This window comes from Schistocerca gregaria, unplaced genomic scaffold (genome assembly GCF_023897955.1).
Source record: "Schistocerca gregaria isolate iqSchGreg1 unplaced genomic scaffold, iqSchGreg1.2 ptg000333l, whole genome shotgun sequence".
Lineage (NCBI taxonomy): Eukaryota > Metazoa > Arthropoda > Insecta > Orthoptera > Acrididae > Schistocerca > Schistocerca gregaria.
This window is the reverse complement of record NW_026061799.1, coordinates 1,421,325-1,440,875: the sequence shown is the minus strand read 5'-3', so window position 1 is coordinate 1,440,875 and position 19,551 is coordinate 1,421,325.

Below are 19,551 nucleotides of genomic sequence, written 5' to 3'. Positions count from 1 at the left end.
GAGGAAAGTGTGCATGGTGACTGTTGTATTCAATCCCGATGAATTTTTGGTTTCATCAACACTCTGATGGACGACAGAATACAGAATGACTCCAGATGTGCATCGGAAACTACTACTGGTCTTCCAGGGAACGATCAAAGCGTAGACTGTTTGAGACATCACTCCCATGGAGGAAAGTGCACATGGTGACTGTTGTATTCACTCCCGATGCAATTTCTGTGTTTCATCAACACTCTGGTAGTCCACAGATTAAAAAATGCTTCTAGATGTGCATCGGAAACTACTACTGGTCTTCCAGGGAACCATTAAATCGTAGACTGTTTGAGACATTACTCCTATGGAGGAAAGTGTGCATGGTGACTGTTGTATTCAATACCGATGCGATAACTGTGTTTCATCAACACTCTGATAGTCCACAGATTAAAGAATGCTTCCAGATGTGCATCGGAAACTACTACTGGTCTTCCAGGGAACGATGAAAACGTAGACTGTTTGAGACATTACTCCCATGGAGGAAAGTGTGCATGGTGACTGTTGTATTCAATCCCGACGCAATTTCTGTGTTACATCAACTCTCTGATAGACGACAGATTACAGAATGCCTCCAGATGTGCATCGGAAACTTATACTGGTCTTCCAGGGAACGACCAACGCGTAGACTGTTGAGACATTACACCCATGGAGTAAAGTGCGCATGGTGACTGTTGTATTCAATCCCGATGAAATTTCTGTATTTCATCAACACTCTGATAGTCCACAGATTACAGAATGCCTCTAGATGTGCATCGGAAACTTATACTGGTCTTCCAGGGAACGATCAAAGCGTAGACTGTTTGAAACATTACACCCATGGAGAAAAGTGCGCATGGTGACTGTTGTATTCAATCCCGAGGCAATTTCTGTGTTTCATCAACACTCTGATAGTCCACAGATTATAGAATGCCTCCAGTTGTGCATCGGAAACTACTGCTGGTCTTCCAGGGAACGATCAAAGTGTAGACTGTTTGAGAATTACTCCCATGGAGGAAAGTGCGCATGGTGACTGTTGTATTCTATTCCGATGCAATTTCTGTGTTTCATGAACACCCTGATAGTCCACACATTACAGAATGCCTACAGATGTGCATCGGAAACTACTACTGGTCTTCCTGGGAACGATCAAAGCGTTGACTGTTTGAGACATCACTCCCATGGAGGAAAGTGCACATGGTGACTGTTGTATTCACTCCCGATGCAATATTTGTGTTTCATCAACACTCTGATAGTCCACAGATTACAGAATGCCTCCAGATGTGCATCGGAAACTACTACTGGTCTTCCTGGGAACGATCAAAGCGTAGACTGTTTGAGACATTACTCCCATGGGGGAAAGTGTGCATTGTGACTGATGTATTTAATCCCAATGCAGTTTTGGTTTCATCAACACTCTGTATTCCACAAAATACAGAAAGCCCCCAGATGCTCATCGGAAACTACTACTGGTCTTTCTGGTAACGATCAAAGCGTTGACTCTTTGAGACATTACTCCCATGGAGGAAAGTGCGCATGGTGACTGTTGTATTCAATCCCGAAGCAATTTCTGTTTTTCATAATTCTCTGATCGTCCACAGATTACAGAATGCCTCCAGATGTGCATCGGAAACTACTACTGGACTTCCAGGGAACGATGAAAGCGTAGACTGAGACATTACTCCCATGGAGGAAAGTGCGCATGGTGACTGTTGTATTCAATCTCGATGCAATTTCTGTGTTTCATCAACACTCTGATAGTCCACAGATTACAGAATGCCTCCAGATGTGCATCGGAAATTACTACTGGTCTTCCAGGGAACGATCAAAGCGTTAACTGTTTGAGACATTACTCCCATGGAGAATAGTGCGCATGGTGACTGTTGTATTCAATCCCGATGCAATTTCTGTGTTTCATCAATCCTCTGATAGTCCACAGATTACAGAATGCCTCCAGATGTGCATCGGAAACTTTTACTGGTCTTCCAGGGAACGATCAAAGCGTAGAATGTTTGAGACATTACACCCATGTAGGAAAGTGCGCATGGTGACTGTTGTATTCAATCCCGAGGCAATTTCTGTGTTTCATCAACACTCTGATAGTCCACAGATTACAGAATGCCTCCAGATGTGCATCGGAAACTACTACTGGTCTTCCAGGGAACGATCAAAGTGTAGACTGTTTGAGAATTACTCCGATGGAGGAAAGTGCGCATGGTGACTGTTGTATTCAATTCCGATGCAATTTCTGTGTTTCATGAACACTCTGATAGTCCACAGATTAAAGAATGCTTCCAGATGTGCATCGGAAACTACTACTGGTCTTCCAGGGAACGATCAAAGCGTAGACTGTTTGAGACATTACACCCATGGATTAAAGTGCGCATGGTGACTGTTGTATTCAATCCCGATGCAATTTCTGTGTTTCATCAACACTCTGGTAGTCCACAGATTACAGAACGCCTCAAGATGTGCATCGGAGACTACTACTGGTCTTCCAGGGAACGATGAAAGTGTAGACTGCTTGAGACATTACTCCCATGGAGGAAAGTGTGCATGGTGACTGTTGTATTCTATCCCGATGAAATTTCTGTATTTCATCAACACTCTGATAGTCCACAGATTACAGAATGCCTCAAGATGTGCATCGGAGACTACTACTGGTCTTCCAGGGAACGATGAAAGTGTAGACTGCTTGAGACATTACTCCCATGGAGGAAAGTGTGCATGGTGACTGTTGTATTCAATCCCGAGGCAATTTCTGTGTTTCATCAACACTCTGATAGTCCACAGATTACAGAATGCCTCCAGATGTGCATCGGAAACTACTGCTGGTCTTCCAGGGAACGATCAAAGTGTAGACTGTTTGAGAATTACTCCCATGGAGGAAAGTGCGCATGGTGACTGTTGTATTCAATTCCGATGCAATTTCTGTTTTTCATGAACACCCTGATAGTCCACAGATTACAGAATGCCTCCAGATGTGCATCGGGAACTACTGCTGGTCTTCCAGGGAACGATCAATATGTAGACTGTTTGAGAATTACTCCCATGGAGGAAAGTGCGCATGGTGACTGTTGTATTCAATTCCGATGCAATTTCTGTGTTTCATTAACACTCTGATAGTCCACAGATTACAGAATGCCTACAGATGTGCATCGGAAACTACTACTGGTCTTCCAGGGAAAGACCAAAGCGTAGACTGTTTGAGACATCACTCCAAGGGAGGAATGTGCACATGGTGACTGTTGTATTCACTCCCGAAGCAATATCTGTGTTTCATCAACACTCTGATTGTCCACAGATTACAGAATGGCTCCAGATGTGCATCGGAAACTACTACTGGTCTTCCTGGGAACGATGAAATCGTAGACTGTTTGAGACATTACTCCCATGGAGGAAAGTGTGCATGGTGACTGTTGTATTCAATCCCGATGAATTTTTGGTTTCATCAACACTCTGATGGACGACAGAATACAGAATGACTCCAGATGTGCATCGGAAACTACTACTGGTCTTCCAGGGAACGATCAAAGCGTAGACTGTTTGAGACATCACTCCCATGGAGGAAAGTGCACATGGTGACTGTTGTATTCACTCCCGATGCAATTTCTGTGTTTCATCAACACTCTGGTAGTCCACAGATTAAAAAAATGCTTCTAGATGTGCATCGGAAACTACTACTGGTCTTCCAGGGAACCATTAAATCGTAGACTGTTTGAGACATTACTCCTATGGAGGAAAGTGTGCATGGTGACTGTTGTATTCAATACCGATGCGATAACTGTGTTTCATCAACACTCTGATAGTCCACAGATTAAAGAATGCTTCCAGATGTGCATCGGAAACTACTACTGGTCTTCCAGGGAACGATGAAAGCGTAGACTGTTTGAGACATTACTCCCATGGAGGAAAGTGTGCATGGTGACTGTTGTAATCAATCCCGACGCAATTTCTGTGTTACATCAACTCTCTGATAGACGACAGATTACAGAATGCCTCCAGATGTGCATCGGAAACTTATACTGGTCTTCCAGGGAACGACCAACGCGTAGACTGTTGAGACATTACACCCATGGAGTAAAGTGCGCATGGTGACTGTTGTATTCAATCCCGATGAAATTTCTGTATTTCATCAACACTCTGATAGTCCACAGATTACAGAATGCCTCTAGATGTGCATCGGAAACTTATACTGGTCCTCCCGGGAACGATCAAAGCGTAGACTGTTTGAAACATTACACCCATGGAGAAAAGTGCGCATGGTGACTGTTGTATTCAATCCCGAGGCAATCTCTGTGTTTCATCAACACTCTGATAGTCCACAGATTACAGAATGCCTCCAGTTGTGCATCGGAAACTACTGCTGGTCTTCCAGGGAACGATCAAAGTGTAGACTGTTTGAGAATTACTCCCATGGAGGAAAGTGCGCATGGTGACTGTTGTATTCTATTCCGATGCAATTTCTGTGTTTCATGAACACCCTGATAGTCCACACATTACAGAATGCCTACAGATGTGCATCGGAAACTACTACTGGTCTTCCTGGGAACGATCAAAGCGTTGACTGTTTGAGACATCACTCCCATGGAGGAAAGTGCACATGGTGACTGTTGTATTCACTCCCGATGCAATATTTGTGTTTCATCAACACTCTGATAGTCCACAGATTACAGAATGCCTCCAGATGTGCATCGGAAACTACTACTGGTCTTCCTGGGAACGATCAAAGCGTAGACTGTTTGAGACATTACTCCCATGGGGGAAAGTGTGCATTGTGACTGATGTATTTAATCCCAATGCAGTTTTGGTTTCATCAACACTCTGATATTCCACAAAATACAGAAAGCCCCCAGATGCTCATCGGAAACTACTACTGGTCTTTCTGGGAACGATCAAAGCGTTGACTCTTTGAGACATTACTCCCATGGAGGAAAGTGCGCATGGTGACTGTTGTATTCAATCCCGAAGCAATTTCTGTTTTTCATAATTCTCTGATCGTCCACAGATTACAGAATGCCTCCAGATGTGCATCGGAAACTACTACTGGACTTCCAGGGAACGATGAAACCGTAGACTGAGACATTACTCCCATGGAGGAAAGTGCGCATGGTGACTGTTGTATTCAATCTCGATGCAATTTCTGTGTTTCATCAACACTCTGATAGTCCACAGATTACAGAATGCCTCCAGATGTGCATCGGAAATTACTACTGGTCTTCCAGGGAACGATCAAAGCGTTAACTGTTTGAGACATTACTCCCATGGAGAATAGTGCGCATGGTGACTGTTGTATTCAATCCCGATGCAATTTCTGTGTTTCATCAATCCTCTGATAGTCCACAGATTACAGAATGCCTCCAGATGTGCATCGGAAACTTTTACTGGTCTTCCAGGGAACGATCAAAGCGTAGAATGTTTGAGACATTACACCCATGTAGGAAAGTGCGCATGGTGACTGTTGTATTCAATCCCGAGGCAATTTCTGTGTTTCATCAACACTCTGATAGTCCACAGATTACAGAATGCCTCCAGATGTGCATCGGAAACTACTACTGGTCTTCCAGGGAACGATCAAAGTGTAGACTGTTTGAGAATTACTCCTATGGAGGAAAGTGCGCATGGTGACTGTTGTATTCAATTCCGATGCAATTTCTGTGTTTCATGAACACTCTGATAGTCCACAGATTAAAGAATGCTTCCAGATGTGCATCGGAAACTACTACTGGTCTTCCAGGGAACGATCAAAGCGTACACTGTTTGAGACATTACTACAATAGAGGAATGTGCGCATGGTGACTGTTGTATTCAATCCCGATGCAATTTCTGTGTTTCATCAACACTTTGATGGTCCACAGATTACAGAATGCCTCCAGATGTGCATCGGAAACTACTACTGGTCTTCCAGGGAACGATGAAAGCGTAGACTCTTTGAGACATTACTCCCATGGAGGAAAGTGTGCATGGTGACTGTTGCATTCAATCCCGATGCAATTTCTGTGTTTCATCAACACTCTGATAGTCCACACATTACAGAATGCCTCAAGATGTGCATCGGAAACTTATACTGGTTTTCCAGGGAACGATCAAAGCGTAGACTGTTTGAGACATTACACCCATGGATTAAAGTGCGCATGGTGACTGTTGTATTCAATCCCGAGGGAATTTCTGTGTTTCATCAACACTCTGGTAGTCCACAGATTACAGAACGCCTCAAGATGTGCATCGGAGACTACTACTGGTCTTCCAGGGAACGATGAAAGTGTAGACTGCTTGAGACATTACTCCCATGGAGGAAAGTGTGCATGGTGACTGTTGTACTCTATCCCGATGAAATTTCTGTATTTCATCAACACTCTGATAGTCCACAGATTACAGAATGCCTCAAGATGTGCATCGGAGACTACTACTGGTCTTCCAGGGAACGATGAAAGTGTAGACTGCTTGAGACATTACTCCCATGGAGGAAAGTGTGCATGGTGACTGTTGTATTCAATCCCGAGGCAATTTCTGTGTTTCATCAACACTCTGATAGTCCACAGATTACAGAATGCCTCCAGATGTGCATCGGAAACTACTGCTGGTCTTCCAGGGAACGATCAAAGTGTAGACTGTTTGAGAATTACTCCCATGGAGGAAAGTGCGCATGGTGACTGTTGTATTCAATTCCGATGCAATTTCTGTTTTTCATGAACACCCTGATAGTCCACAGATTACAGAATGCCTACAGATGTGCATCGGAAACTACTACTGGTCTTCCAGGGAAAGACTAAAGCGTAGACTGTTTGAGACATCACTCCAATGGAGGAAAGTGCACATGGTGACTGTTGTATTCACTCCCGAAGCAATATCTGTGTTTCATAAACACTCTGATTGTCCACAGATTACAGAATTGCTCCAGATGTGCATCGGAAACTACTACTGGTCTTCCTGGGAACGATGAAATCGTAGACTGCTTGAGACATTACTCCCATGGAGTAAAGTGTGCATGGTGACTGTTGTATTCAATCCCGATGAAATTTTGGTTTCATCAACACTCTGATAGTCCACAGAATACAGAATGCCTCCAGATGTGCATCGGAAACTACTACTGGTCTTCAAGGGAACGATCAAAGCGTAGACTGTTTGAGACATTACTCCCATGGAGGAAAGTGCGCATGGTGACTGTTGTATTCAATACCGAAGCAATTTCTGTGTTCCTATACACTCTGATAGTCCACAGATTACAGAATGCCTCCAGATGTGTATCGGAAACTACTACTGGTCTTCCTGAGAACGATCAAAGCGTAGAATGTTTGAGAATTACTCCCATGGAGGACACTGCGCATGGTGACTGTTGTATTCAATCCCAAACAATTTCTGTGATTCATAAACTCTCTGATCGTCCACAGATTACAGAATGCCTCCAGATGTGCATCGGAAACTACTACTGGTCTAGCAGGGAACGATGAAAGCGTAGACTGTTTGAGGCATTACTCCCATGGAGGAAAGTGCGCATGGTGACTGTTGTATTCAATCTCGATGCAATTTCTGTGTTTCATCAACACTCTGATAGTCCACAGATTACAGAATGCCTCCAGATGTGCATCGGAAATTACCACTGGTCTTCCAGGGAACGATCAAAGCGTTAACTGTTTGAGACATTACTCCCATGTAGGATAGTGCGCATGGTGACTGTTGTATTCAATCACGATGCAATTTCTGTGTTTCATCAACTCTCTGATCATCCACAGATTACAGAATGCCTCCAGATGTGCATCGGAAACTACTACTGGTCTTCCAGGGAACGATGAAAGCGTAGACTGTTTGAGACATTACTCCCATGGAGGAGAGTTTGCATCGTGACTGTTGTATTCAATCCCGATGCAATTTCTGTGTTTCATCAATCCTCTGATAGTCCACAGATTACCGAATGCCTCCAGATGTGCATCGGAAACTTTTACTGGTCTTCCAGGGAACGATCAAAGCGTAGAATGTTTGAGACATTACACCCATATAGGAAAGTGTGCATGGTGACTGTTGTATTCAATCCCGAGGCAATTTCTGTGTTTCATCAACACTCTGATAGTCCATAGATTACAGTATGCCTCCAGATGTGCATCGGAAACTACTACTGGTCTTCCAGGGAACGATCAAAATGTAGACTGTTTGAGAATTACTCCTATGGAGGAAAGTGCGCATGGTGACTGTTGTATTCAATTCCGATGCAATTTCTGTGTTTCATGAACACTCTGATAGTCCACAGATTACAGAATGCTTCCAGATGTGCATCGGAAACTACTACTGGTCTTCCAGGGAAAGATCAAAGCGTACACTGTTTGATACATTACTACAATAGAGGAATGTGCGCATGGTGACTGTTGTATTCAATCCCGATGCAATTTCTGTGTTTCATCAACACTCTGATGGTCCACAGATTACAGAATGCCTCCAGATGTGCATCGGAAACTACTACTGGTCTTCCAGGGAACGATGAAAGCGTAGACTGTTTGAGACATTACTCCCATGGAGGAAAGTGTGCATGGTGACTGTTGTATTAAATCCCGATGCAATTTCTGTGTTTCATCAACACCCTTATAGTCCACAGATTACAGAATGCCTCAAGATGTGCATCGGAAACTTATACTGGTTTTCCAGGGAACGATCAAAGCGTAGACTGTTTGAGACATTACACCCATGGAGTAAAGTGCGCATGGTGACTGTTGTATTCAATCCCGAGGCAATTTCTGTGTTTCATCAACACTCTGATAGTAAACAAATTACAGAATGCCTCCAGATGTGTATCGGAAACTACTACTGGTCTTCCAGGGAGCGATGAAATCGTAGACTGTTTGAGACATTACTCCCATGGAGGAAAGTGCGCATGGTGACTGTTGTATTCAATCTCGATGCAATTTCTGTGTTTCATCAACACTCTGATAGTCCACAGATTACAGAATGCCTCCAGATGTCCATCGCAAATTACTACTGGTCTTCCAGGGAACGATCAAAGCGTAAACTGTTTGAGACATTACTCCCATGGAGGAAAGTGCGCATGGTGACTGTTGTATTCAATCCCGATGCAATTTCTGTGTTTCATCATCTCTCTGATCATCCACAGATTAGAGAATGCCTCCAGATGTGCATCGGAAACTACTACTGGTCTTCCAGGGAACGATGAAAGCGTAGACTGTTTGAGACATTACTCCCATGGAGGAAAGTGTGCATGGTGACTGTTGTATTCCATCCCGATGCAATTTCTGTGTTTCATCAATACTCTGATAGCCCACAGATTACAGAATGGCTCCAGATGTGCATCGGAAACTACTACTGGTCTTCCAGGGAACGATCAAAGCGTAGGCTGTTCGAGATTTTACTCGCATTGAGGAAAGTGCGCATGGTGACTGTTGTATTCAATCCCCATGCGATAACTGTGTTTCATCGACACCCTGATAGTCTACAGATTAAAAAATGCTTCCAAATGTGCATCGGAAACTACTACTGGTCTTCCAGGGAACGATCAAATCTTAAGCTGTTTGAGAGATTACACCCATGGAGGAAAGTGCGCATGGTGACTGTTGTATTCAATCTCGATGCAATTTCTGTGTTTCATCAACACTCTGATAGTCCACAGATTACAAAATGACTCAAGATGTGCAACGGAAATTACTACTGGTCTTCCTGGGAACGATCAAAGCGTAGACTGTTTAAGACATTACTCCCCTTGGAGGAAAGTGTGCATGGTGACTGTTGTATTCAATCCCGATGCAATTTTGGTTTCATCAACACTCTCGTAGTCCACAGATTACAGAATGCCTCCAGATGTGCATCGGCAACTACTACTGGTCTTCCAGGGAACGATCAAGGCGTAAACTGTTTGAGACAATACTCCCATGGAGGAAAGTGCGCATGGTGACTGTTGTATTCAATCCTGAAGCAATTTCTGTGTTCCTAAACACTCTGATAGTCCACAGATTACAGAATGCCTCCAGATGTGTATCGGAAACTACTACTGGTCGTCCTGGGAACGATCAAAGCGTAGACTGTTTGAGACATTACTCCCATGGAGGAAACTGCGCATGGTGACTGTTGTATTCAATCCCGATGCTATTTCTTTGTTTTATCAACAATCTGATGGTCCACAGATTACAGAATGCCTACAGATGTGCATCGGAGACTACTACTGGTTTTCCAGGGAACGATCAAATCGTAGACTCTTTGAGACATTACACCCATGGAGGAAAGTGCACATGGTAACTGTTGTATTCAATCCTGATGCAATTTCTATGTTTTATCAACACTCTAATAGTCCACAGATTACAGAATGCCTCCAGATGTGCATCGGAAACTACTACTGGTCTTCCAGGGAAAGACCAAAGCGTAGACTGTTTGAGACATTACTCCCATGGGGGAAAGTGTGCATGATGACTGTTGTATTCAATCCCGATGATATTTTGGTTTCATCAACACTCTAATAGTCCACAGATTACAGAATGGCTCCAGATGTGCATTGGAAACTACTACTGGTCTTCCTGGGAACGATCAAAGCGTAGAGTGTTTGAGACATTACTCCCATGGAGGATAGTGCGCATGGTGACTGTTGTATTCAATCCCGCAGATATTTCTGTGTTCCTAAACACTCTTATAGTCCACAGATTACAGAATGCCTCCAGATGTGTATCGGAAACTACTAGTGGTCTTCCTGAGAACGATCAAAGCGTAGACTGTTTGAGACATTACTCCCATGGAGGAAAGTGCGCATGGTGACTGTTGTATTCAATCTCGATGCAATTTCTGTGTTTCATCAACACTCTGATAGTCCTCAGATTACAGAATGCCTCCAGATGTGCATCGGAAACTACTACTGGTCTTCCAGGGAACGATCAAAACGTAGACTGTTTGAGACACTACTCCTATGGAGGAAAGTGCGCATGCTGACTGTTGAATTCAATCCCGAAGCAATAACTGTATTTCATCGACACTATGACAGTCCACAGATAATAAAATGCTTCCAGATGTGCATCGGAAACTACTACTGGTCTTCCAGGGAACGATCAAAGCGTAGACTGTTTGAGACATTACTCCTATGGAGTAAAGTGCGCATGGTGACTGTTGTATTCAATCCCGATGCGATAACTGTGTTTCATCAACACTCTGATAGTCCACAGATTAAAAAATGCTTCTAGATGTGCATCGGAAACTACTACTGGTCTTCCAGGGAACGATCAAAGCGTACACTGTTTGAGACATTACTACAATAGAGGAATGTGCGCATGGTGACTGTTCCATTCAATCCCGATGCAATTTCTGTGTTTCATCAACACTCTGATTGTCCACAGATTACAGAATGCCTCCAGATGTGTATCGGAAACTACTATTGGTCTTCCAGGGAACGATCAAAGCGTAAACTGTTTGAGACATTACTCCCATGGAGGAAAGTGCGCATGGTGACTGTTGTATTCAATCCCGATGCAATTTCTGTGTTTCATCAACTCTCCGATCATCCACAGATTACAGAATGCCTCCAGATGTGCATCGGAAACTACTACTGTTCTTCCAGGGAACGATGAAAGCGTAGACTGTTTGAGACATTACTCCCATGGAGGAAAGTGTGCGTGGTGAGTGTTTTATTCAATCCCGATGCAATTTCTGTGTTTCATCAATACTCTGATAGTCCACAGATTACAGAATAGCTCCAGATGTGCATCGGAAACTACTACTGGTCTTCCAGGGAACGATCAAAGCGTAGGCTGTTCGAGATAATACTCGCATTGAGGAAAGTGCGCATGGTGACTGTTGTATTCAATCCCCATGCGATAACTGTGTTTCATCGACACTCTGATAGTCCACAGATAAAAAATGCTTCCAAATGTGCATCGGAAACTACTACTGGTCTTCCAGGGAACGATCAAAGCGTAAACTGTTTGAGACATTACACCCATGGAGGAAAGTGCGCATGGTGATTCTTGTATTCAATCTCGGTGCAATTTCTGTGTTTCATCAACACTCTGATAGTCCACAGATTACAAAATGACTCAAGATTTGCAACGGAAATTACTACTGGTCTTCCTGGGAACGATCAAAGCGTAGACTGTTTGAGACATTACTCACCTTGGAGGAAAGTGTGCATGGTGACTGTTGTATTCAATCCCGATGCAATTTTTTTTTCACCAACACTCTAGTAGTCCACAGATTACAGAATGCCTCCAGATGTGCATCGGCAACTACTACTGGTCTTCCAGGGAACGATTAAATCGTAGGCTGTTTGAGATATCACTCGCATTGAGGAAAGTGTGCACGGTGACTGTTGTATTCAATCCCGATGCGATAACTGTGTTTCATCAACACTCTGATAGTCCACAGATTAAAAAATGCTTCCAGATGTGCATCGGAAACTAATACTGGTCTTCCAGGGAACGATCAAAGCGTACACTGTTTGAGACATTACTACCATGGAGGAATGTGCGCATGGTGACTGTTGTATTCAATCCCGATGCAATTTCTGTGTTTCATCAACACTCTGATAGTCCACAGATTACAGAATGCCTCCAGATGTGCATCGGAACTACTACTGGTCTTCGAGGGAACGATCAAAGCGTAGACTGTTTGAGACATCACTCCCACGGAGGAAAGTGCGAAAGGTGACTGTTGTATTCAACCCCGATGCAATTTCTGTGTTTCAACAACACTCAGAGAGTCCACAGATTACAGGATGCCTCCAGATGTGCATCGGAAACTACTACTGGTCTTCCAGGGAACGATCAAAGCGTAAACTGTTTGAGACAATACTCCCATGGAGGAAAGTGCGCATGGTGACTGTTGTATTCAATCCCGAAGCAATTTCAGTGTTCCTAAACACTCTGAGTGTCCACAGATTACAGAATGCCTCCAGATGTGTATCGGAAACTACTACTGGTCGTCCTGGGAACGATCAAAGCGTAGACTGTTTGAGACATTACTCCCATGGAGGAAAGTGTGCATGATGACTGTTGTATTCAATCCCGATGCCATTTCTGTGTTTCATCAATACTCTGATAGTCCACAGATTACAGAATGCCTCCAGATGTACATCGGACACTTTTACTGGTCTTCCAGGGAACGATCAAAGAGTAGACTGTTTGAGACATTACACCCATGGAGGAAAGTGCGCATGGTGACTGTTGTATTCAATCCCGAGGCAATTTCTGTGTTTCATCAACACTCTGATAGTCCACAGATTACAGAATGCCTCCAGATGTGCATCGGAAACTACTACTGGTCTTCCAGGGAACGATCAAAACGTAGACTGTTTGAGACATTACTCCTATGGAGGAAAGTGCGCATGCTGACTGTTGTATTTAATCCCGATGCGATAACTGTATTTCATCGACACTATGATAGTCCACAGATTAAAAAATGCTTCCAGATGTGCATCGGAAACTACTACTGGTCTTCCAGGGAACGATCAAAGCGTAGACTGTTTGAGACATTACTCCTATAGAGTAATGTGCGCATGGTGACTGTTGTATTCAATCCCGATGCGATAACTGTCTTTCATCAACACTCTGATAGACCACAGATTAAAAAATGCTTCCAGATGTCCATCGGAAACTACTACTGGTCTTCCAGGGAACGATCAAAGCGTAGACTGTTTGAGACATTACTCCCATGGAGGAAAGTGTGCATGGTGACTGTTGTATTCAATCCCGATGCAATTTCTGTGTTTCATCAATACTCTGATAGTCCACAGAATACAGAAAGCCTCCAGATGTGTATCGGAAACTACTACTGGTCTTCCTGACAACGATCAAATCGTAGACTGTTTGAGACATCACTCCCATGGAGGAAAGTGCACATGGTGACTGTTGTATTAACTCCCGATGCAATATCTGTGTTTCATCAACACTCTGATTGTCCACAGATTACAGAATGGCTCCAGATGTGCATCGGAAAGTACTACTGGTCTTCCTGGGAACGATCAAAGCGTAGACTGTTTGAGACATTACTCCCATGGAGGAAAGTGCGCATGGTGACTGTTCCATTCAATCCCGCAGAAATTTCTGTGTTCCTAAACACTCTTATGGTCCACAGATTACAGAATGCCTCCAGATGTGTATCGGAAACTACTAGTGGTCTACCTGAGAACGATCAAAGCGTAGACTGTTTGAGACATTACTCCCATGGAGGAAACTGTGCATGGTGACTGTTGTATTCAATCCCGATGTAATTTCTGTGTTTCGTCAACTCTCTGATCATCCACAGATTACAGAATGCCTCCAGATGTGCATCGGAAACTACTACTGGCATTCCAGGGAACGATGAAAGCGTAGACTGTTTGAGACATTACTCCCATGAAGGAAAGTGCGCATGGTGACTGTTGTATTCAATCTCGATGCAATTTCTGTGTTTCATCAACACTCTGATAGTCCACAGATTACAGAACGCCTCCAGATGTGCATCGGAAACTACTACTGGTCTTCCAGGGAACGATCAAAACGTAGACTGTTTGAGACATTACTCCTATGGAGGAAAGTGCGCATGCTGACTGTTGTATTCAATCCCGATGCGATAACTGTATTTCATCGACACTATGATAGTCCACAGATTAAAAAATGCTTCCAGATGTGCATCGGAAACTACTACTGGTCTTCCAGGGAACGATCAAAGCGTAGACTGTTTGAGACATTACTCCTATGGAGTGAAGTGCGCATGGTGACTCTTGTATTCAATCCCGATGCGATAACTGTGTTTCATCAACACTCTGATAGTCCACAGATTAAAAAATGCTTCCAGATGTGCATCGGAAAGTACTACTGGTCTTCCAGGGAACGATCAAAGCGTACACTGTTTGAAAAATAACTACTATAGAGGAATGTGCGCATGGTGACTGTTGCATTCAATCCCGATGCAATTTCTGTGTTTCATCAACACTCTGATTGTCCACAGATTACAGAATGCCTCCAGATGTGTATCGGAAACTACTATTGGTCTTCCAGGGAACGATCAAAGCGTAAACTGTTTGAGACATTACTCCCATGGAGGAAAGTGCGCATGGTGACTGTTGTTTTAAATCCCGATGCAATTTCTGTGTTTCATCAACTCTCTGATCATCCACAGATTACAGAATGCCTCCAGATGTGCATCGGAAACTACTACTGGTCTTCCAGGGAACGATGAAAGCGTAGACTGTTTGAGACATTACTCCCATGGAGGAAAGTGTGCATGGCGACTGTTGTATTCAATCCCGATGCAATTTCTGTGTTTCATCAATACTCTGATAGTCCACAGATTACAGAATGGCTCCAGATGTGCATCGGAAACTACTACTGGTCTTCCAGGGAACGATCAAAGCGTAGGCTGTTCGAGATATTACTCGCATTGAGGAAAGTGCGCATGGTGACTGTTGTATTCAATCCCCATGCGATAACTGTGTTTCATCGACACTCTGATAGACCACAGATTAAAAAATGCTTCCAAATGTGCATCGGAAACTACTACTGGTCTTCCAGGGAACGATCAAAGCGTAAACAGTTTGAGACATTACACCCATGGAGGAAAGTGCGCATGGTGTCTGTTGTATTCAATCTCGATGCAATTTCTGTGTTTCATCAACACCCTGATAGTCCACAGATTACAAAATGACTCAAGATGTGCAACGGAAATTACTACTGGTCTTCCTGGGAACGATCAAAGCGTAGCTGTTTGAGACATTACTCCCCTTAAAGGAAAGTGTGCATGGTGACTGTTGTATTCAATCCCGATGCAATTTTTTTTTATCAACACTCTGGTAGTCCACAGATTACAGAATGCCTCCAGATGTGCATCGGCAACTACTACTGGTCTTCCAGGGAACGATCAAAACGTAGACTGTTTGAGACATTACTCCTATGGAGGAAAGTGCGCATGCTGACTGTTGTATTCAATCCCGATGCGGTAACTGTATTTCATCGACACTATGATAGTCCACAGATTAAAAAATGCTTCCAGATGAGCATCGGAAACTACTACTGGTCTTCCAGGGAACGATCAAAGCGTACACTGTTTGAGACATTACTACAATAGAGGAATGTGCGCATGGTGACTGTCCCATTCAATCCCGATGCAATTTCTGCGTTTCATCAACACTCTGATTGTCCACAGATTACAGAATGCCTCCAGATGTGTATCGGAAACTACTATTGGTCTTCCTGGGAACGATCAAAGCGTAAACTGTTTGAGACATTACTCCCATGGAGGAAAGTGCTCATGGTGACTGTTGTATTCAATCCCGATGCAATTTCTGTGTTTCATCAACTCTCTGATCATGCACAGATTACAGAATGCCTCCAGATGTGCATCGGAAACTACTACTGGTTCTCCAGGGAAAGACCAAATCGTAGACTGTTTGAGACATCACTCCCACAGAGGAAAGTGCACATCGTGACTGTTGTATTCACTCCTGATCCAATATCTGTGTTTCATCAACACTCTGATTGTCCACAGATTAAAAAATGCTTCCAGATGTGCATCGGAAACTACTACTGGTCTTCCAGGGAACGATCAAAGCGTAGACTGTTTGAGACATTACTCCCATGGAGGAAAGTGTGCATGGTGACTGTTGTATTCAATCCCGATGCAATTTCTGTGTTTCATCAATACTCTGATAGTCCAGAGATTACAGAATGGCTCCAGATGTGCATCGGAAACTACTACTGGTCTTCCAGGGAACGATCAAAGCGTAGGCTGATCGAGATATTACACTCATTGAGGAAAGTGCGCATGGTGACTGTTGTATTCAATCCCGATGCAATTTTGGTTTCATCAACACTCTGGTAGTCCACAGATTACAGAATGCCTCCAGATGTGCATCGGCAACTACTACTGGTCTTCCAGGGGACGATCAATTCGTAAACAAGTTTGAGACAATACTCCCATGGAGGAAAGTGCGCATGGTGACTGTTGTATTCAATCCTCAAGGAATTTCTGTGTTCCTAAACACTCTGATAGACCACAGATTACAGAATGCCTCCAGATGTGTATCGGAAACTACTACTGGTCGCCCTGGGAACGATCAAAGCGTAGACTGTTTGAGACATTACTCCCATGGAGGAAACTGCGCATGGTGACTGTTGTATTCAATCCCGATGTTATTTCTTTGTTTTATTAACACTCTGATGGTCCACAGATTACAGAATGCCTACAGATGTGCATCGGAAACTACTACTGGTTTTCCAGGGAACGATCAAATCGTAGACTGTTTGAGACATTACACCCATGGAGGAAAGTGCGCATGGTAACTGTTGTATTCCATCCTGATGCAATTTCTGTGTTTCATTAACACTCTTATAGTCCACAGATTACAGAATGCCTCCAGATTTGCATCGGAAACTACTACTGGTCTTCCAGGGAAAGACCAAAGCGTAGACTGTTTGAGACATTACTCCCATGGGGGAAAGTGTGCATGATGACTGTTGTATTCAATCCCGATGCTATTTTGGTATCATCAACACTCTGATAGTCCACAGAATACAGAAAGCCTCCAGATGTGTATCGGAAACTACTACTGGTCTTCCTGACAACGATCAAAGCGTAGACTGTTTGAGACATCACTCCCATGGAGGAAAGTGCACATGGTGACTGTTGTATTCACTCCCGATGCAATATCTGTGTTTCATCAACACTCAGATTGTCCACAGATTACAGAATGGCTCCAGATGTGCATCGGAAGGTACTACTGGTCTTCCTGGGAACGATCAAAGCGTAGACTGTTTGAGACATTACTCCCATGGAGGAAATTGCGCATGGTGACTGTTGCATTCAATCCCGCAGAAATTTCTGTGTTCCTAAACACTCTTATAGTCCACAGATTACAGAATGCCTCCAGATGTGTATCGGAAACTACTAGTGGTCTTCCTGAGAACGATCAAAGCGTAGACTGTTTGAGACATTACTCCCATGGAGGAAACTGCGCATGGTGACTGTTGTATTCAATCCCGATGTAATTTCTGTGTTTCATCAACTCTCTGATCATCCACAGATTACAGAATGCCTCCAGATGTGCATCGGAAACTACTACTGGCATTCCAGGGAACGATGAAAGCGTAGACTGTTTGAGATATTACTCCCAAGAAGGAAAGTGCGCATGGTGACTGTTGTATTCAATCTCGATGCAATTTCTGTGTTTCATCAACACTCTGATAGTCCACAGATTACAGAATGCCTCCAGATGTGCATCGGAAACTACTACTGGTCTTCCAGGGAACGATCAAAACGTAGACTGTTTGAGACATTACTCCTATGGAGGAAAGTGCGCATGCTGACTGTTGTATTCAATCCCGATGCGATAACTGTATTTCATCGACACTATGATAGTCCACAGATTGAAAAATGCTTCCAGATGTGCATCGGAAACTACTACTGGTCTTCCAGGGAACGATCAAAGCGTAGACTGTTTGAGACATTACTCCTATGGAGTGAAGTGCGCATGGTGACTCTTGTATTCAATCCCGATGCGATAACTGTGTTTCATCAACACTCTGATAGTCCACAGATTAAAAAATGCTTCCAGATGTGCATCGGAAAGTACTACTGGTCTTCCAGGGAACGATCAAAGCGTACACTGTTTGAGACATAACTACTATAGAGGAATGTGCGCATGGTGACTGTTGCATTCAATCCCGATGCAATTTCTGTGTTTCATCAACACTCTGATTGTCCACAGATTACAGAATGCCTCCAGATGTGTATCGGAAACTACTATTGGTCTTCCAGGGAACGATCAAAGCGTAAACTGTTTGAGACATTACTCCCATGGAGGAAAGTGTGCATGGCGACTGTTGTATTCAATCCCGATGCAATTTCTGTGTTTCATCAATACTCTGATAGTCCACAGATTACAGAATGGCTACAGATGTGCATCGGAAACTACTACTGGTCTTCCAGGGAACGATCAAAGCGTAGGCTGTTCGAGATATTACTCTCATTGAGGAAAGTGCGCATGGTGACTGTTGTATTCAATCCCGATGCAATTTTGGTTTCATCAACACTCTTATAGTCCACAGATTACAGAATGCCTCCAGATGTGTATCGGAAACTACTAGTGGTCTTCCTGAGAACGATCAAAGCGTAGACTGTTTGAGACATTACTCCCATGGAGGAAAGTGCGCATGGTGACTGTTGTATTCAATCCTGAAGGAATTTCTGTGTTCCTAAACACTCTGATAGTCCACAGTTTACAGAATGCCTCCAGATGTGTATCGGAAACTACTACTGGTCGCCCTGGGAACGATCAAAGCGTAGACTGTTTGAGACATTACTCCCATGGAGGAAACTGCGCATGGTGACTGTTGTATTCAATCCCGATGTTATTTCTTTGTTTTATTAACACTCTGATGGTCCACAGATTACAGAATGCCTACAGATGTGCATCGGAAACTACTACTGGTTTTCCAGGGAACGATCAAATCGTAGACTGTTTGAGACATTACACCCATGGAGGAAAGTGCGCATGGTAACTGTTGTATTCCATCCTGATGCAATTTCTGTGTTTCATTAACACTCTTATAGTCCACAGATTACAGAATGCCTCCAGATTTGCATCGGAAA